Source organism: Crassostrea angulata, unplaced genomic scaffold (genome assembly GCF_025612915.1).
Source record: "Crassostrea angulata isolate pt1a10 unplaced genomic scaffold, ASM2561291v2 HiC_scaffold_75, whole genome shotgun sequence".
NCBI classification, from domain to species: domain Eukaryota; kingdom Metazoa; phylum Mollusca; class Bivalvia; order Ostreida; family Ostreidae; genus Magallana; species Magallana angulata.
This window is the reverse complement of record NW_026441630.1, coordinates 26,845-49,890: the sequence shown is the minus strand read 5'-3', so window position 1 is coordinate 49,890 and position 23,046 is coordinate 26,845. Positions and strand designations below refer to the sequence as shown.

Genomic DNA, 23,046 nt, shown 5'->3' with positions numbered 1-23,046 from the left:
GTCTAGATTTAAGTATAAAAATATACGTCTGTTATTGTAATATCAGTGACTATTTAAAGAATGAGTTCGACAAACTAGTTACGAGTATTTTATGATCAAAGTGAATAACAAATTCAGCTACGTGTAGCATTAAATTCGCATCAGAGAGCAGTAAAGGGATATTTGTTTCATGTCTGAAATAATTTTTGTCCCCCGCTGCAACGCAAAGCGGGGACATTGAAATGCCGGGCGTCCGTCCGTCCGTGTGTCCGTCCGTCACACGTTTTTGTAAGCGCTCTCATGCCTACAACTTTTAACGGATCTTCATTAAATTTATACCAAATGTTTATACCACTAATGCTTTGGTCAAGATCGAAAATCAGCATTTATCGATACTTTTTGTTGGAGTTATGGGACTTTGACCACAATAATATCTCCGTTTTATCCAAAAATTGACCTTATAAGCGCTCTCATGCCTACAAATTTTGACGGATTTTCATTAAATTTATACCAAATGTTTATACCACAAATACTTTGGTCAAGATTGAAAATCAGCATTGGTCGATACTTTTTGTTGGAGTTATGGGACTTTGACCACAATAATGACTCCGTTTTATCCCAAAATTCACCTTGTAAGCGCTCTCATGCCTACACATTTTACGGATTTACATGAAATTTATACCAAATGTTTATACCACTAATACCTTGGTCAAGTTCCTAAATCAGCATTGGTCGATACTAGTATACTGCTTGACCGGCGGGGGACCCAGGAATTCTATTCTTGTTTAATTTTTTTTTAACTTATGTGCCATCTCAACTCTTTCACATTCTTTTCGGTGGATGGAACTGTCAATATTGAAAATGACGTTGTAAAAAAATCATATCAAATACCAAAAAACCATGCTTTATAAATTTCTACAAATTTGCACATGAAATGAATGAATCAACATTTGATAATCATTTGCCTTATTTTGTATCGTAGCATGTATTAATATTAGTTTATGCTCGTTAAAAAGAAATACATACCCATAATCAAATCAATATGTTAGTATTTTGTTAAGTATCACATTGCTCTTGTAATTTTTACCATTTAACACAGTCTACAAGCACCTTATGTTTTTTTTTTCTCATCATATTAGAAAAAAACACTCCTTACATAATAAAAGACAGTGTGCATGTATAAACACTACTATATACCTCAGGGTTTTTTAAGGAAATTTTCAGGAAAATGACCCGACCAAGGTTGATGACTTATCTCAGAAGATTCTTATTATTATATAAAGCTATATTATTGCATTTTTTATAATCTTTTTATGTCTGTTAAGGTTTTTTTTCTAATACATTAAAGTTGAATTGGGAATTTTTTTCTTCACTATAAACAAAATTGTATTAAAAATGTGGTACGTGTGTTTGCTGAACTTGTCCTCCAACTAAACAGTTACTTTGTTATAACTCCTAGGTAGAAAACAAAGCGTTTGATGCAAAGTTCAACATCTGCTGCAAATGGCATTGATATACTTGCAACTTTTACATCCACTTAATATGTGATCACAAATTTCTTCCTCACAAGAACACAGTTGACCACACTTTGATCCATAGTAAGGATACTGACAGGGCTTGCTACATTTTATCCAATAGTATCCAGTATACAATAGTATACAATCTTAATGAAAAAATAAGTTGGATTTGCATTTGCTTTTTGTTCAGTAATAATGCAAACATGAAATCAGTAAAATTTAAAAGTCTGGATTTGAAATGTACTCAAACATATATTTTTCTTTCCATATATATCAAGGCCAATTGTAAAAACAGGATAAGGCATGTGTAACGTGTGTAACTAAGACATGGAAATTCATGCAGCACCTTAAATACATTTAAAAGTGCACAGAAATACTTTTGATATTTGAGTATCTACGTCAAACTCATTTCTAATTGACTCACTTTTGCCGATATTATGTTCAAAAAGGTTACTTAATACATAACAAAATTCAATTTAATTCGTACAGTAAGTTTTTTAAGAAATAAAAGTCGTATTTGTTTTCAATTTTGAGTACATTTAGACTAAAAAAAAACTGTATTGTGTTGATCATATAGGCATCTCTTGGTTGTTATACGTAAAAACTTCTTGCTCAAGGCAAATTATATGATGTTAATTAATCACAAACTCTTTAATATTCTATTCTCACGGCTGTAAAATAAATGTTGGACATCGGTATAGTTGTATATAAATGGTTTTGTTAATCAAAAATTATTCCATGGGACTGAAATAGTTTCGACTTGGAAAACAGTGCAAAAGCAACGCCGGGGTGTTAATGAGGCATATGGGCAATTTAGCGTCTTATTTTGACTGTTATACTCAAAATCTTGAGATTGAATAGCTGTTTTAAATCATATCAAAATACTTAATGTCATCCTTAAAAATAGTTGTCAATACAAAAAAAATCGGGTACAATTACTGCCACACCGGTGCAACGTAATCATACGTTTGGCGCTTTTCATTTACTAACATAAAACTACTAACTAAAGGTACAGTACCGATCAGACCCAAACTAACACCAGAGTAAACCCCAACTAAACCCCTGGTTTACTTTTTCGGTTTACTCTGGGTTTACTTTTTGAAAATGTGCGTCCACTCGGGGTTTACTTTGGTTTACTTGGGGTTTTCTTTGAAATTGCTTTTGAGGTCAACTGTATGCACTGAAGTGTGAAACAGACTAGTATTTTATCTTACCATCCTGCTGCCTGTAATTCCTACCCGTTGTATATTCTGAATACACAGTTAGCGTCTGCTTTCAGGGGTATGCTTCTGACTGGGTTTACCCTCTGTATCCACTCTGGGTTTACTTTGGGTTTACTCTGGGTCCACTCTAGTAAACCCAAAGTAAACCCAGAGTAAACTCAGAAAATAAACCCAGGGTTTAATTGGGGTTTACGTTCTATTAGGTTGGATCTGATCGGTACTGTACATACGAAAAACATATTTAACATCATGTTTAAGTTTTAGTTTTTTTTTCTTCATGAAATGTTGTTATTTCCAAATTAGGTCTGTTTATGATTTTCATACTTAAGTCTTATATAAACATCATAACGACAATGTTGATAGTGTACATGTATCAAATGCAATGACTTTCTTTTCAGTTCGTTGACCTCCGTCAACTGCACTAAATGATTACATGTATATGATTTATTGACAATTGCTTTAGGGAAGAAATAACTTCATTTTTTTCCTTAAAAACAAACCACCTTGGGGAAAATTGTGAATTTATGACCTTCAAATGTGATCAAATAAAACCAGGTTGATAAGCTTTTGTTAATGTAGCTGTAGTATGAAGTTTATTAAATAACTTACATCAAGTAACGTGTAATTTACACATACAGTTACTGATACGTGTGTAAACCTATAGGGTTAGAGACAATTATTTTAATTTAATAATAAATAACATATTGATTATTTTTTTTATAATATATTTACGATATAATATATTGACCTTTTACAATGTACTTACTATAAAGTACATTGACCTGGAATCTGATCAGGACGTGAAAGTGCAAGACTTTTCCGAGACATTTCCGAAGTAGTAAACAAACTGTTAATCGGATTAAGGACAGCGTAAACGAAACCAGGATGTACATCTATTTAGAGGAGCCGATAAAGGAACAATAATTGAACATTACTAAAATTTATGTTAACATTATATTAATTTTTAAATAAGACTGTGACGTTGAATTAAAGACAGCAGAAATCTATATTATATTATAAATTATTTTGTGAGTTTTCAGGATTTTATCATGATCTATTATAGAACTTAATAGTACAAATAATTATGGAATTTGTTTACTTGAATATTAATTTGTTTATCTTGTACGTAAATGAGTGTTATGTATGTAATCTTTTAAAATATACTCGACGGCACTCTTGGGAGAGCCACTATACGATCCTCCATACGATCTGGACCTGTACCAAATAAACTATTGGAAAAGACGTTTAATTTGTCTTATTGGCTTACATCTACTAAGTCAAATTGGTGCCGTCACTGACCAGGATTGGCGAAGTGCTTTTTGACAGACCCTGTAGAAGCAAAAAGGTGAGATACTGTTTTCTGTTCTACCTAGTTTATTTTAGCTGACCACTTTAATTAGGGTCTTCCGTTTCCAACGTTAGACCCTATTGTCCGGTCGTCACCGAAAGTGATTCTAATATTTCGATTTTTGGAATTTTAAAGCATATGCGTTTTGTTGACATTTTTGTACTGAATACAAGACTAAAAACCGTTTTAAAATCGGACAACGCATTGCAGAGATATTGAAGTTTAAAAATGAAGTTTTCCGGAAATCTGCATTTCGCAGTGTAGGTTGAAAAGGAAGTTAATATGATAGTAAATAGTACCAAATGTCAACAGTTTAATTGAACCTTATCAATTCAAAATCAAACGAAAGACCCACTTGTTGCTCGCAAAAGGTGCTTTCGGGTAATTCAGGCATTCTCGAGAAATTAAGCGTCAAAGTTCTGAAGCGAAAGTCTGAGTAGCTCAGTCAATAGAGTCGTGGACATGGCCCAGGTGACCCGGGTTCAAGCCTCGATTGCTGCAATTTTTTTTTTTTTACTATTTTTCGCTTAGATCTACGATTTTATCTTTGAAGTGATAAGTTTAATTTAATCTATTCAAAAATCGGACGGAAGACCCACTCGTTGCTCGCAACGAGATCGTGTCTAGTTGAAATTCTAATTTTTTTTTTTACAATTGAATTTTAAAGTCAAAATTTAAATGGCGAAAGTACCATCTTTTGGGGATGAGTTATCAAAAGCAATAGATGATTTAACTAATCAAATGTCAGAAACTGAAATTTTGGATGATCAATGTAATGGGGGAATGAATTCAAATTGCTTTACGTATACAAGTGGAAAAGGAAATGTAAGGAATGATGATGAGGATAAAAATATTAAAGAATGGATGAATTCTATTTTAAAACAGGTTAAATCAGTAACTGCTGCAATTGCTGTTCCTATTAATCAAGTTATTACAATATTTGAGGGGGATCCAGGAAAATCTAAACAATGGATAAAAGATATAGAAAAATATGCAAAAATGTCTGATATGAATAATGAAGATATTCCAAAAATAGCATATGTAACTTGTAAAGGGTCTTTGGGAGATTTTATTAAAAGATATTTGACAGAAATAGATGCTTCGGGTGAATTACCTAGCTGGAATGATTTAAAACAGTTTTTGAAAAATAGATTTGCTGAAATAACAGATTCACAGCATGCATTGGCAATCATGAGAAAGATGAGACAAAATTCCAATGAGAGTGTACAAATATTTGCTGAGAGAATTTTACAAGTTGCGGAAGATGCATACACGTCTGAAAATTTGGACCATGAAATTATTCAAAAACAGTTGGGAATGAAAGTTTTGAGAGAAAATCCTAAAACATTAGAAAATGCGGTACAAGTGGCAATGAGAGAGCAAAATTTGCGCAAACGTTTCGCTTTAAGATCTCAAGATAACGGGGGTGACATGTCCTTTAATCAAAATTCCACCAGTACAGTGGGAAATGATTTTTTATTAAAATTCCCCGAAATTAAATCAAACATTTTTCGAAGAGAAGAACCAATGGAAATTGATCATTTTCGAAATCAGCGATGTCACAGGTGTAGAAAAATTGGGCATAGAGCAAAATGTTGTCCTTTTCAAGTTTCAGAGAACAAATCAAATCCTAATCAACAAAGATCCAGAGTACATGTAAGAGAAATTTCAAATGATTTAGAACGGGAAAGGTGTCATTTACAGTGTTGGCATTGTGGAAAATACTGTCATGTTCGTAGAAATTGTCCTGAAATGTATCAAGGGAGGAGACCTTTTCGTTATCAAAATGCATGCAAACCTCCGTACAATTCTTGGCGACATTCTAAACAACAGGAAAACTAAGGGTCTCTCTTCATGATGAAGCCGATGAAGAGAGAATGAATAAATGTGATAAAAAAAATTGTATATAAAATTAGTTTAACTGGGAATCCAAGTTCTTGTCTTGTTAAATTTGAGAAAAATAAATTTAGGGCTTTAATTGATACTGGGGCTGAAGTAGCACTAATTAGTAGAAAAATGTACAACAGTTTAAGCTTTCCACCTAAAGTAAATAAACCTTATTTACAAGCGGCAAATGGTGAATCAACTTCAGTTGTAGGTAGAGTTAATATTTCCTTAAAAATGAATGGGCTTCCACTGTCTCACAATTTTTATGTAACGGAAGGGCTTAATAGATGTGTCATTTTAGGAAGAGATTGGTTAAGAATGAATGGAGTCAGGATATACTTTGATTTGGGGTGTTTAAAAATTGGAAAAACATATGTTAAATTACAAGAAGATATTCATATTTCATCTTTGGTGAGAATAAATAAAAAACTTGTAATTAAACCACAAACAGCAGTGGTCTGTCATGCAAAATTAAGCTCAGGTTTTCAAAGAAAATATGGTGATATAATCGAGATTCAAAACATTGATGAATGCATTAATGATGAACCAGGGTTATTTATCAAAGATTCAGTAGATAGAGTCAGAACAACGTGTAAAGTTTCAATCTTAGTTGTTAATCGCTCTAACAAAGCGTACGCGTTGAAACGAGGATTTGTTATCGGAAAAGTAAAATCTGCGAACAAAAGCGAGATAAATAACATTAATTTATCCAACAATAATTCCAGTTATTCGGAAGCTTTTAAAGAGATTGACTTGCCGGAAGAATATAAATCTTGCGTTTTGGACATAGTTCAAGCCAATAAAGATTTATTTGCAAAGCATGATATTGAGTTGGGGCTTACTGAAACTGTTAAAATGAAAATTGAAACAGGAAATCATCATCCTATTAAGAATAGACCGTATCGCACTCCGTTGAATAAAAGACAAACAATTGATAAAGCTATTGATAAAACGTTGGCTGCAAAAATAATCACCAGATCGCAGTCACCATGGTCATTTCCGTTAGTAGTTGTGGGAAAGAAAGATGGAACTCAGAGAATGTGTGTAGACTTCCGGTCATAAAATAAAATTGTTACACCCGCGTCATATCCGTTACCCCTCATTGATGATATTTTAAGTTTATTAGATAAATCTAAATATTTTACAACACTTGATTGAAAGAGTGGGTATTGGCAAGTTCAATTAGATGAAGAAAGAAAAGAAAAGACGGCTTTTGCGTGTCATAAAGGTTTGTTTCAGTTTAATAGAATGCCTTTTGGTTTAAGTAATGCGCCAGCAGTATTTCAGGAATTAATGAACATTGTTTTACAGGGATGTGAGAAATTCGCGACCGCGTATCTTGATGATGTTCTTATATTCTCAAAAACCGCCATCAAAAGCACATTCAACATCAAAAGCACATTCAGGAGATATTTCGTCGAATTCGTGAACATGGTCTCAAGTTAAAATTAAAGAAATGTAAGTTTTTCCAACAGAAAACAGAATATTTAGGTTTTGTAATAAGCTCAGAAGGTGTTAAACCAGATCAAAAGAAAGTACAAGCTATTCATACACTACCAGCACCAGGTACAGTAAGAGAGGTTAGAGGTTTTATTGGTATGTGTAGTTATTATCGTCGTTTAATACCAAACCTTTTCTAAGATTGCCTAACCACTGATAGATCTTACACGTAAGTATTCCCGATTTAAATGGACAGAACAATGTCAACTTGCTTTTGATTTTCTTAAAGAAAGTTTAACAGTAGTACATTTACTCGCATACCCCGATGGCAACAAACCGTATGTTTTGTGTACTGATGTTAGTAACAATTGTATTGGGGCTTGCTTAACACAGAAAACAGATGAGGGAGAGGAGAACCCCATTTATTATCTTTCTCACAAACTTAATAAGACACAAGAAAAATGGTCCACAATAGAACGGGAAACATATGCAATACAATATGCACTACAAAAACTTGATCATTATTTGCATAATGCCACTTTTACTATTAAAACTGACCACAAACCCTTGAAATATATATTGGATGCTCCTATGCAAAACAAGAAAATACAACTCTGGGCATTAAGTCTTGCTGGGTACAATTGTAAGGTTGAGTATATTGAAGGTAGGCATAACTGTTGTGCAGACCTGTTTTCGAGACTTCCGTCTAATACCCCGGAAATTAAAGAAGGTAAGGATGAAAATGAACCGGATGTTAATGATAACACATTTGAAGTCAGTGCAATAAATTCCAATCGTTTTGAATCTAAGTTATTTGTTAATTCTGATTTCAAGGTACATGATGATTTCATTAAGCCATTTTTAGATTTGCCAGAACATATCAATGTTCAAGAATTACAAAAATAAGATGAACAAATTGTTAAATTAAAAGAAAGAATTGAAAAAGGAAAAGCTACTCGATTTGAAGAACAAAAGTTTTTAGAGATTGAAGGACTCTTATATTATTTGGCATACGGTTATATGTTCCTCAATAATTAGAAGAAATTACTTTAAAACAATATCATGACAACTTAGGACATATGGCAGTAGACAAAACTTATGATGCAATAAGAGAAAAGTATTATATTCCGAATTTATACAAAAAGTTAATTCGTTACATTGAACAATGTATAATTTGTCAAACTAGAAGTTCCAGAAAAAGTCATCCACCGGTACAAGAAACAGAATTCCCCCTTATCCTTTTGTTAAGATTGCACTTGACGTGTCAGGGCCTTATCCAACCACTCTCTCCGGAAATAAATTCATTGTGTCCTTGATAGATATTTACTCAGGTTGGCCGGAAGCATTTTGTGTAGCGGACAAATCAGCTGATAATATAGTTCACATAATTTTGGATGAGATATTTCCTCGTTATGGATGTCCTTTACAACTTTTGACAGATAATGGTACCGAAAATGTTAATAAAAAATGAAAGACACTCTCCGGGAATTAAACATTCATCATATTACTACCTCTTATTACAATCCACAGGGTAATGGTAAGGTAGAAAGGTTTCACAGAACTCTTCATGATGTTATGGCTAAAAAAATACAAGAAGACGTACAAACTTGGAATCTTTATTTAAATCAAACTTTGGCCGCAATCAGGTTTCATGTAAATGAGTTCACTAAATACTCTCCATTTTTCCTGTTGTACAATAGAGATGTAGTTTTACCTTTAGATACTATATTAAGACCACGAAGAAAGTACATGGGGGAAGATCAGAATCAGGTTGCATTACAACAATAACATAAATCATTTGTTCAAGTTCATAGAAATCTGAAAGAAGCTAAGCGTAAGCAGAAAATACAAGCTGATAAAGGAAGTAATGAAGAAATTTTTCATGGTGATCCTGTCTATTTAAAAAATCATCGCAGAACAGGTAAGCTTGATAAACGATTGGTACCATATTACCGCATAATTGAACAAACAGTACCGATAAGTTTTATAGTTAAAAACCAACTTAATGGTACCACAACTAAAGCTCATGCTAGGCACCTTCATCTTGCTAAATTAGACGAATGGGAAATACCACAAAATTTTGGGGGACGAGTTTTAAGACAAACACAGTAGGTAGTTCCATCGGAAAATGTGTCCGAAGAAGAAAATTCGGACGAGGAAGGAGAAACAACATTACAGAGACTGGTAAGTCAAAACAGAGTTGAACGCGATAATTCTTCGGATGAGGACGATATTCCGTTGCAAGAACTTAGAATAAAAATTCGCGCTCGTGCTTTAAACAACCACGCGGATATTGAAAATACACTAGAAAATCAAAATAATAATGAAACTTTAAGGTCACCTAAAATAAACGATCGAGATTTACAAGAAAATCTAAATAATAATGAAACTTTAACGTTACCTAATATAAATGATCGAGATTTACAATCCGAAATGGAATATGATTCCGACTCTTCTATTGATAAAGACCGACAGTCGACTGCTTCTGACTCCGAAGACGAGCAAAATAGGTTAAATGTAAATGCTGAAATAAGTGATTCACCAGAACAATAAGAAATAGAACAGGAAATGGAAATTGATGAAGTAAAGAATGTACATGATAACCACATTTTGAAAATAGGCTTCAATGATAAAGTAAAACCACCTATAACACCAAGAACAAGTATTAATAAATTAAAGAAGGGATGTATGGAAACCATAAAACAAAGGTTTAAGCCAGAAGGAAAATCTAGAAAGTCTCAGAACGATAAAGTGTGTAATGGGGATACAAGTGACAAACTTGCTGTTAAACAATTGATTAAGATGATGGGGAAAATGTTACAAGTATAGGTATGCTTTTTTAATTGTAGAACAAATTTTGTTGTGGTCTTTTTATAAAGTTTTACCTTGAATACGATCGTCTTGTCATTGTATTGTGAATTCCGTTATTAGATAGGGGAAAAACGTTTGAATTATATGAAATGCATACTCTTCCTATACCAAACCAAAATAATAATTAAACTATTTTTTTGGGCCAAATATGAGAAGAGAGGTAACGCAATTGCAGTAGATGATATTCGCACCACTTTTGCTATTTTAAATAATAATGAATATTGGAACAATGTATCAAACAAGAAGGTAATTTCTGTCCATTAAATAGTCCATTTTATCCTATCACTGTTAATAGAGAATGTATCATAAAATAATTTTTAGGAAAAAAATAAGATATTAACAAACACTGTAAAATCCTCATTGAACCTAATCAAAATGATCCAAGAATTACTTATTTAAGTGATGGAAAATGGTTAAGTATATCATTAAAAGTAATATCGTTTGTCATCAAGTGTAATACAAAAGTTAAACAATATAGCATTAAATCTCCAGTTGATATTTTAACGTTAAGACAGGGATGCACTGCGTTCCATGGTTCATTGGTCTTACCTCCATTTTATAATAAGGAAAGTACGTTTGATCTCTCACCTTCATTTGATAAATTTGTAAAAAACTTTCATTTTAAAAGAATTGATTTGTGGAACTCTTTTAATGAACATTTTCCAAAAGTTCCAAAAGGTATCATTACCTGAGAAATTAAAACCTACTAAGGAAATTCCTATTCAAAATTTAATAAATGAAATGTCACTTGAGAAATTTAAGTCTATGCCTCATGAAGAATGGTTACAATCGCCTTGGTTCTATTTAGCAATATGTTTGGCTCTTTTCTGTTTGATTTGTATTATTATTAAATTTCGAAAACAAATAAGTAAACGATGCAAAACAACTAAAAAAAGGTGGTCAGTTAAGTTTAAGGGTAGAGAGAATTCTGTGTCTAAACCACCTTCGATAGACGAGGATACAGAACTTTACGCCAAGAAGGACTGGAGAGATGTGTTTACACTGGGCCAAGAAGTTAAACTGGTACAACAGTATATCCAAGAGAAAAAGGACTTTATAAACAATTTGGGACAACATTGTGGGTCGGATCGAAATTCAAGAATACAGGATCCAGGGGCGGATACAGGATTTGTAGTTAGGGGGGTGGATAAAATTATTGAGGCAGGGGGTCTGGGGGCCGCCTTGAGGCCCCCGTGGGTCCAGGGCAAAGCCCTGGTGGGGTACCAGGGGGCGACGCCCCCGGAAGCTCCTGGGTTTTCGTGTATTTTGAAGGTAAAACCAGGCTCAAAATATTGGTATTTTTTTTAGTTATGTACACTTTTAAAAGATGAAATAAGCAATACAAATAAACAAACAAGATAAAGTTTTCATTTCTTTTAATCACCAGTTGGATTTTCAAGCAACATCCGTCTTGGATTTCTGGAAACAAATATGTCAATGATTTTACTGACATCTACCTTGATGTCTTTATGTATAAACAAAAGCATCAGAGCATTATTTCGCTCTCCTCCCATCGTAGAGCGCAGATAACTCTTGATAAATCGTAAATATGAATTGGCCCTTATTGTTACTTATACCTAATACATGTATTGGATTAAAAACAAAATATTTTAGGCATTTATGAACTCCCAAAATGAACCAGGTTATCAAAGTTATAACATTCTAATGACGTGACGATATCCGACCCCCTATTAGCTGTTAGAAATATCTGATGCATCAAATCTTCAATATTCTTATATTAAAATAGTCTATCTACCTAGAAAAAAATTCTAAAATCAGTAATAAATAATACAGTAATTAATTAATGATTGCACATAGACCATCTGGTTTTAAATGCAATTATATATTTACCTTCGACCAGCTTTAAATATTCAGAAATTTTTGCTTGCGTCGCAATAGGGAAATGACAGCACAGTCTACACTTGAAACAAAACTGCAGAGATTTCCAGTCGATTCTTGGTCGAAGCCCCAAGTTCAGGGCCCTGGGGAATTTGATGCAGCCACCATTATATAAATAGTGCCTGTTTGGGAGGGTAACAGTTGAAATTGACACCCCGAGGAAACCATTGTCAAAGAAAATTTCTTACTGCTTTAATGTAGAAATGACGTGAATTTTACGGCGAACTGTATGCGCATAATTTACGCGCATGCGTTGTGTTAACCATTGCCAAGTGTGTTGCTAACGCTGAGGGTAATAGGACGGATTATCAACTGCGTCTTAACCAATCAGATTTCAGTAATTAACATGAAAGTATAACAAGATATCTGTGAGCCAATGCTCACTAGTGATACCCCCGCTCTGATGTGAATATGCAAAATAAGCAAAGTCGACATTTAACAGAAAGCTGGCATCCGATTGGTACAGAAATATATCCCACAATATAGCATGCCTAAACAAACACTGTGTAAAAATTTCAAGCATCTGCGATAAATAGCTGCTGAGAAATCTTTGACGAAAATTTGTTTGAAAATTTTGGCAAAAAATAAACACAGTCATTATTTAACAGGAAGTTGACGTCCGATTGATACAAAAATATATCCCACAATATGGCATGCCAAAACAAATAGTGTGTTAAAATTTCAAGCATCTGCAATAAATAGCTGCTGAGAAATCTTTGACGAAAATTTGTTTTAAAATGTTGGCTAAAAATAAACAAAGTCGTCATTTAACAGGAAGTTGACACCCGATTGGTACAGAAATATATCCCACGATATGGCATGCCTATACAAATATTGTGTTAAAATTTCAAGCATCTGCGATAAATAGTTGCTGAGAAATCTTTGACGAAATTTTGTTTGAAAATTTTGTTAAAAAATAAGCAAAGTCGTCATTTAACAGGAAGTTGACGTCTGATTGGTACAAAAATATATCCCACAATATGGCATGCCTAAACAAATAGTGTGTTAAAATTTCAAGCATCTGCAGTAAATAGTTGCTGAGAATTCTTTGGCGGAAATTTGTTTGAAAATTTTGGCAAAAAATAAACAAAGTCGTCATTTAACAAGAAGTTGACGTCTGATTGGTACAAAAATACATCCCACGATATGGCATGCCTTAAAAAACACTGTGTAAAAATTTCAAGCATCTGCGATAAACAGTTGCTGAAAATTCTTTGACGGAAATTTGTTTGAAAAGTTTTGCTAAAAATAAACAAAGTCGTCATTTAACAGGAAGTTGACGTCTGATTGGTACAAAAATATATCCCACAATATGACATGCCTATACAAATACTGTGTAAAAATTTCAAGCATCTGCAATAAACAGTTGCTGAGAAATCTTTGACGAAAATTTGTTTGAAAATTTTGGCTAAAAAATAAGCAAAGTCGTCATTTAACAGGAAGTTGACGTCTGATTGGTACAAAAATATATCCCAGGATATGGCATGCCTTAACAAACACTGTGTTAAAATTTCAAGCATCTGCAATAAATAGTTGCTGAGAAATCTTTGACGAAAATTTGTTTGAAAATTTTGGTTAAAAAATAAGCAAAGTCGTCATTTAACAGGAAGTTGACGTCTGATTGGTACAAAAATATATCCCACAATATGGCATGCCTAAACAAATAGTGTGTTAAAATTTCAAGCATCTGCAGTAAATAGTTGCTGAGAATTCTTTGGCGGAAATTTGTTTGAAAATTTTGGCAAAAAATAAACAAAGTCGTCATTTAACAAGAAGTTGACGTCTGATTGGTACAAAAATACATCCCACGATATGGCATGCCTTAAAAAACACTGTGTAAAAATTTCAAGCATCTGCGATAAACAGTTGCTGAAAATTCTTTGACGGAAATTTGTTTGAAAAGTTTTGCTAAAAATAAACAAAGTCGTCATTTAACAGGAAGTTGACGTCTGATTGGTACAAAAATATATCCCACAATATGACATGCCTATACAAATACTGTGTAAAAATTTCAAGCATCTGCAATAAACAGTTGCTGAGAAATCTTTGACGAAAATTTGTTTGAAAATTTTGGCTAAAAAATAAGCAAAGTCGTCATTTAACAGGAAGTTGACGTCTGATTGGTACAAAAATATATCCCAGGATATGGCATGCCTTAACAAACACTGTGTTAAAATTTCAAGCATCTGCAATAAATAGTTGCTGAGAAATCTTTGACGAAAATTTGTTTGAAAATTTTGGTTAAAAAATAAGCAAAGTCGTCATTTAACAGGAAGTTGACGTCCGATTGGTACAAAAATATATCCCACGGTATGGCATGCCTTTAGTTTACAAACACTGTGTTAAAATTTCAAGCATCTGCGATAAATAGTTGCTGAGATAAATGCGACAGAAATTTTTGTTACGGACGGACAGACAGACGGACGGACAGACAGACACACAAGGGTAAAACAGTATACCCCCTCTCCTTCGGAGCGGGGGTATACTAAAATGAAATGACCAACACAGCTTGTTTTAAACACAGTTTAATTGGTTTGTTATCAGAACCTGTCAACATGCATTAGGATCAGAGGTTTATTACGGGCCGCTGGAAGGCGGTCCGTTATTTGATACACATTTAAATATTGTTACTGCGTTTCTGCGGAATAGTTCTTTTTTAATAGAAATAATACTATGCTTATTTTAATCAATTAAAAGTAAATTTGTATGTAGAAATATGTTTTATGCCTTTTAGAAAATATCACATATTTTTTGTTTTACTCGTAAATGAAAAGTAGGTCATACTTAGTAGATTGTCGTATTTGGCGCGTTTTTATCGAGACTATAGTCTATTTGGAAAATTTCGGAGTTCTTCATTCTTTTCAAAACAATGCATCAGGATCGGTATGCGGGACATACTAAAGACCTGAAATACTAAAGACCTGAATGTCATTAAATTTTATATAAATGATATATTTGAATTTCTATGTGCCGTGTCAAATAAAATGACTTTGCGTGTGTATTTATTATATTTCCATGTAAAATGTGGTAGAAAATATGAAATGACATTATATCAATTATTTACGCAAGAATATGACAGAAAAGAAAATTTGAATCGACTGGAAAATTTGAACTAATCAATTTTTATTTTATTATGAGGTCCCTTGAAATCATATATTAAACTAATGCATTAAGTTTTCATTCAATACAATGCAACAACAACAAAAACCAAAATGGTTTAAAATACATAATCACCAAGAGAAAAATGATGAGTTGAACTTTGTATTAGAGTAATGTACAAATCAATGTGTTCTCCATTACTTCATACTATGACAATGATCATACAATTTCCGTTAGAAATGCTTACGGTAACGAAATCGATTCTTAATGATAATAGTAAAATGTTAAACTTTAAAACAAGGTGCTGAAAGTATATTAAAATTTACCACAAAAATTAGTACAACCAACTCTTATTTTCTTCTTTGTGGTGTGTTTTTATGTAAACAACCAATGATTCATACAACAATTATATTTTTGCGGCCCATTTGACGCTTGCGTCAATATTATATAAATAGTGCCTGTTTGGGAGGGTAACAGTTGAAATTGACACCCCGAGAAAACCATTGTCAACCGACGCGAAGCGGAGGTTGACAATGGTTTTCGAGGGGTGTCAATTTCAACTGTTATCCTCCCAAACAGGCACTATTTATTTTGTTATACTGAATGTCTTTTTTAAAATTTTTAAGAAAATTTTACTGCTTTTATATAGGAATAACGTGAATTCTACAGCGAACCGTACGCCATAATTTTCGCGCATGTAACATTTTTTAATATTACCCGTTGCCAAGTGCGTTGCTAACGCTGAGGGTAATAGTAAATATTATTAACTGCGTCTTAACCAATCAGATTTCAGTATTTAACATGAAAGTATAACAAGATATCTTGTAAATGTTTATAGAGCAGCAGAATTATAGTCAGCATAGCACAGCTGGTGTATCAATGAGATGTAACATTGAGTCAGGCATAATTATTAATAAAGTGAAACACAAAATGCTAACTTTTCAATGTAAAATTTATCAACTCATCTACAGTCATGCATACTTTGAAAATTTTAGGGGGGGGGGGGGGGGCGTGCGCCCTCCACGCCCCCCCCTAAATCCGCCAGTGGGATCCATTGATGGCTTCTACTATGAAAGGCGATACTACCGCTTAGAGTGACGACAAATACACTCCGTCATCGACAAAATCTCCGGGATTGTATCCATTACAGGAATTGAAGAAATAACTTTCAATGTGAACAATTCACAAAGATATACATATCTTACGTGAATATCTGGCACGGAAACAACACCTACATGATGGAATAAGACAATATTTCCTACGATACATCCATGGGACTTGAAGAAATTGAAACAGTGTATATCCGTATTTAAATGTGTTATTATAACTGTGTAATCCAAAATGAATTTTATTCCTTCTCATCAGTAAGTACACTGAAAATTGACTACTAAGAAGAGGAAAACACAGAAACGCTAGTTACAACCGATGACCGTTATGAACATAATGCGATTATTTCAGTGAACCGTGTTTTAGTGATTTCCTATGTAGGATGGATTAATATAATTGCTTCCTATTAGTGTAATTTATAATAATATAATTGTCCTTATTTTCATTCAGAAATTTCTTTTCGAAATTTCTTATTACATGGGGACGAATGTAAACCTATAGGGTTAGAGACAATTATTTTAATTTAATAATAATAAAGATATTGATTATTTTTTTTATAATATATTTACGATATGATATATTGACCTTTTACAATGTACTTACTATAAAGTACATTGACCTGGAATCTGATCAGGATGTGAAAGTGCAAGACTTTTCCGAGACATTTTCGAAGTAGTAAACAAACTGTTAATCGGATTAAGGACAGCGTAAACAAAACCAGGATGTACATCTATTTAGAGGAGCCGATAAAGGAACAATAATTGAACATTACTAAATGTTATGTTAACATTATATTAATTTTTAAATAAGACTGTGACGTTAAATCAAAGACAGCAGAAATGTATATTATATTATAAATTATTTTGTGAGTTTTCAGGATTTTATCATGATCTATTATAGAACTTAATAGTACAAATAATTATGGAATTTGTTTACTTGAATATTAATTTGTTTATCTTGTACGTAAATGAGTGTTATGTATGTAATCATATAAAATATACTCGGCGAAATGACTTGGGAGAGCCACTATACGATCCTCCATACAATCTGGACCTGTACGAAATAAACTATTGGAAAAGACGTTTGATTTGTCTTATTGGCTTACACGTGTTCGTGTACACAAAACCAAAAGCACTTACAGTTCACAAGGTCCCTCTTCAGCAAATCCAATGTAAAGCAAAATAGCTTCCAATGCTAAGATTATGTTGATACGTAGGGCTAACTTAATCATTCTCGACCCACCCATTGATAAGAATAAAAGATGAAGTAATCTTCCTTGTACTCTAGCTCTGTGTGAATTAAAATTTAGAAAAAAAACTTCCGGATGTCGAATGATAATTAAAGTTTTGCTGTGTAAAAACACTTATGAGTGAATTCGATTATCATGTCTAATCTTTAATTGCACGTTCTTGCACTTATTGTTTTCAAAATGGCAACCCTTTGTTGAATAAGTATAAAACACAATTTTAATACGTAACCTTAAATGGAACACAGAAATGCAGATCTCCACAAACCTAAAGAAATTCTCATTTTCTATACATACATGTAAACACTGCCATCTGTATCGCATGGTTCCTATAGAGATACATGTAACGTTCGCGAGCATTGTGGGAAAAAAGGTAAATGTTCAGCCAAAAGTAATGTCATTCAATGCACTATTCTTCTCTTAGGCGATGTAATGAAAGCCTTAGCCTTGCAATTGATAATAAATAAAAGATTAGACAGTCACAAGATATACTCTCTGAAGGAAAAAGAAAGCTATGTTTTTGCCTCATCTACCATATTATTAAGCTACGTTCATGACTTTTTATCTTTGACTGCCCGTATAGTAAAATAATACCCTATCAAATACATGATATAAAATGATTAAATTCTTTAAGTTTTCAAAGAACCCAAATATTGATTTTTATCATAACGCCAAGAATCAAGAGATGATATTACCAGCACGCGGCGATTATCCTCACCTCATGCTCATAAAAAGAAGTAACTATCTATCATATTCTTATTTATCACCGTGTTCTGATAAATTCTTTCAACTCCATGAGCGACAACTCGTGCATGCTTGTTCGCAGTCATGTATTTTTAAGTCCACGGATTTAATATCCATTGCGCTTATGATCAAGTCATAGTTCATAGTCCATCTTTATAGTCCATCTGCAGAAAATAAACTAGCTAAAAGTCATCTTGATTGTTGTTGGTGATCTGATAAAAATATAGTTTGTTTCAATATATTTATTAGACTGTAACTACATTTTGTGACGAGTTTTGTCAAAATATATTTATACAAAGCAAGCCCATACCGGCGGAACCCAATAAACACTACCCGCCTACAGGAGCAGCCTCCCCTTATTATAAGCGGAATTGCGCCCATACAGGCAACTGTGGTGGGAACAGTCCTATAAGGGTGTTCACAAGAGTGACTTCCACACCCTAAGGAAGAAATCAAGCTCTGACTCAGGACCTAACTCTAACCTACCTCCGCTGGTATAACCCAGCAGGGGATAACACAGTCCACACGGGTAGCCCCCTCCCAGCTTGCCCTTGGCACCAAGGGTCAGGACGACCCTTCATGTTCCAAAAAACTGACCTCTAAATCCTCCCGAGCACTGAGGATAGAATCACCCCCCCCCCTCCCTTAGATATAATCCCCGGATTCCAGCGAATGGACTTGTCTCTACAAGTTTAACCGGCATCATATCGCGATGAATGTGCATGCTTAATCTGTAAATCATTTTACCAACCAAGCCTTACTATAGGCATAACAAATGTAAAAGTGCACTGAAAAAAGGACAAAATTGAACGTATATATTTTATTTTGTCATTTGGGAATACATATAAATTAATGTTTGATGATTAACACATCATGGTTTTTAAAGCCCCCTGAAGGCTATTTAGGAATGCTGCATAACCTAAATCGTTAAGATATATTACACCATAATGAAACAGCTGCCTCTGGGCAAAAGTACTTGTTGGGTGCCTTGAGGCCAGACCCCTCTCGTGTAAGTTATTGCTTTACAGGCCGATTTACAACTTTGCGTGTGCCATCAACCTTGTTAACTAATTTCGCTTTGCGCCAGTACCATCGTGGCAACGGATTGAATAAATAATAGTCATGCCATGACCAACACTTTGGAATGTAATAAATAGCGATTAAGAGTATGAATTACTTCAACTTCGCACAAAATGCCAAGGACATCTGAACTGAAATGTACCATCAGGTAATCTGGTGGTGGTTTAGATTTCAACTTATTGTCAAAAAGAGAGTCAAAGTCCTTTCATCTCTAAACCATAACATGTGGAAGTTCTTGTCTTGTAGGGCCAGATGTTTTCCTCCCGACCGAATACAGGTACGTCGTGCAGCCCTGTGCACGATTGACGATCCCATGACTTTGATATTTTTTTTTATTGTAAGTAAACACAAACATTATATTTAACCTACTTTAACCTACTGATTTTTCCCATAAATTCTCCGTTTCATGCCACACATCTGTCGAACGCTTGCTATTAGGATATTCATTCTCTGTAACGTGCAATAAAATAGTTATATAAGTGTAGTAAAAGTAATTGTTATACTTTCATGTTAAATACTGAAATCTGATTGGTTAAGACGCAGTTAATAATATTTACTATTACCCTCAGCGGTAGCAACGCACTTGGCAACGGGTAACATTAAAAAATGTTACATGCGCGAAAATTATGCGCGTACGGTTCGCTGTAGAATTCACGTTATTCCTATATAAAAGCAGTAAAATTTTCTTAAAAATTTTAAAAAAGACATTCAGTATAACAAAATAAATAGTGCCTGTTTGGGAGGATAACAGTTGAAATTGACACCCCTCGAAAACCATTGTCAACCTCCGCATCGCGTCGGTTGACAGTGGTTTTCTCGGGGTGTCAATTTCAACTGTTACCCTCCCAAACAGGCACTATTTATATAATACATTTTAAAACAAACGCCATGCATTTGATGATCTTCCAATTCAATGCAAACAATGCATAAGTCTATATGACTTGTATTTATGTAAGCTTTGATATGAACCAAAAAATAAGAAAGAAAAAAAGAATAAATTGTTGTTTTAAGGGGCTTTTTTATATATAAAAAAGGTGCGGGTGTTGAAGACAGACTGCACTTGTAAGACGGCAGGTATTCCACTTACTAATCAATGAGGAAATATGTGGTTGTGCGTCTGTCACAACTTTCACTACTTTCAAGTCTTTACTCAGCAAAAACTGTCAGCATTTCACAAAACAGGCCTTTTTAAAGTTGGTACTTCTCTTCTCTCAACAATTTATCCAGGGTAATAATACATAGTATTCGATTGGTGGTGTACTTCTTAAATGTATAGGAGTGATATTGGGCACAGTTGCTTGGGCGTTTCATTCTTTCATCCGCTAAAGTGCAAAATAGAGTCAGCCAAGGTCAATAGGACAGTTGTGTAGTGTATATTGTGGTTTCATTCATATTTATGAGCAATAAATTTGGATAAGTCTCAGCATACTTAAATTCATGGTAAATGATTCTATTAATACATTATTTAAAGTATTCTATTAAATATAACACTTCAATGAATATTTATTTTTTCCCGATCAACTAATCAATGAACACCATAAAAATTGGCATTTAATGAATATAGATGAAACCACAATTTCATCCATATGGAACTACGGAAACATTTTTTTTTACAAATCACAGCATCATGCTTATTTATTCCAACCCCCTCCTAAAAAACCATTCATCTATTTTACCAGTACTTCTAAGCCTAAACTTTTAAAATTGTTTAATACTGAATTCTGGTGGTCTATGCAGTGTTCTCCTACTGAAGAGACAATATATTGACGCTGCTTTTTGTACATGTAAAAGGTGGACTTGCTGAGAATTGGAACCTGTAAAAAAAACTGGGTACATCTGGAAAACTTTTTAAAGTTACTCCCCGATAAGACAACACTAGCAGTGATTATCAAATTTCTACTTTGCACCAGCTTATTAAGGGGTGGCTGAGAACACCATCTATGTAGTCAGTGTCCTTTCCAACATACCTTTATTGAAACAGATTAAAAATAAAAACAATCTTGTTATCCGAGATATGTGATTTATATAATGGTTAAAAAATGCAGTTAACAATAATAAGGTTTTAAATTTTAGGATGAATTAATACATCTATTAATTTATAAAACATTTGCATCAAATACATGTAAGAGTTTCTGTTGTCTCCTTCAAATATGGTGTCACATTAAAATTCATCATTGTATATATTTAGTTTCGAATTTTAATTTAATCACATATACCGTGGTGAGCCCCTTATAATTAGTGTTTTAGTCATACATATTTGTAAATACCCATATTGAACCTCTGTTCACTGGGCCTTAAACCCGCCAGTCCGTGCAGTATCAGTTTGGACGCGGCAGTCCAGAGGGAAGGACGCACTTATACGTCTCTCGTGCATACCATCCAGTCACTATGCATTTTTGTTAATTTAAATAGCTGTGTGCTTACTCTGGGGTGAACCTGGTACTGGCTTTTTCTGAGGTGAGGTTTATTAATTGTCAATTTTATCGTCATTTCATTCATTACTGTTCTAAAACACCCAGTCATGGTATTTCAATCGTTTTTATGCTTATTTGTTACGTTTGAATTTAAATGTCTATGTTTGAATCTATTATAAGTATGGCAGACTATTATGGTCATATTCCTTTTGTAGTCATGAGTAGTATTATGCAACACTGCATTAAAGTAATTATGAGTTAGTATTTTGTGAGTGTAAAAGCTAACATGCTTTATAGTAAGTCTTCTTTAAGACTGTATATCAGTATTTTGTGTGTAATAAGCGTCTATGCTAAGTGTGTCATTCACGACCGTATAGCCTGTAAGTAAAGTATGGTGCGTATTGGTGTAAAAGCCACAGTTGCTTTTATTATGTACTTAATGTGTTTGTGTACTATGTTGGCGCATGTTCCTTGTTCCATCTTTTGTGTAAACCACTTTCATCGATGGTGGCCGAATATTGGTGATGTCTTGTGTAGACTAAGTGGCCAGTAGAGAACATTGTCCATTGGAGGACCTCACCAGTCCATTGTTGTCAAGACCAAGTGGCAATAGACAACAGTGGAGGACCAGTTCCCATAGAAAGACAATTACTTTCAATGTGCATCAATTCAAACTATATTAAATATGTAAAAATAATGTAAAAATATTGTCTTAGTCTATGTCTTACAGTAAATATAAATTTTAGTTAATTCCGCTCGAAAATCTGTGACATATGGATTGTGCCAGAAACTATAAAATCATATAAAGCAAACTTTCATACCGATTGCAGGTACATAGCCGAAGCAACAACTTATTTTACAACTTCAAATTATGTCCGACAGTCTTTGGCAATTTCTGGTAAATTCATCTTTGCTACATCAAAAGTTGACTACAGTATGTAATGCAAATGTGGTCCCTAGAAATCCCTGCATTTCCTCACGGGTTTCAATGCGGTTACATGTCCTGGTAAGGCATACAGGTTGAAAGTTTTCTGATTCTTCCTCATCTTCAACCTCATCAACGTATCATTACTAGCAGGAGCAATGGAAATCTCCATTCATTCCCTTAAAAAAAAATAAATGATACAATGTCATGATTTGATACTTGTAACTAAAGTTCCTGGTATGTTAATAATGTCATAAGTTATAATAT

The 23,046-nt window shown here is 33.6% G+C and overlaps 1 protein-coding gene across 1 annotated transcript in view; it reads left to right on the top strand.

The window, feature by feature from the left end:
* Positions 1–23,046, top strand: part of LOC128168983 (uncharacterized) — a 72,208-nt gene that overhangs the window by 24,816 nt on the left and 24,346 nt on the right. The window lies entirely within an intron of this gene.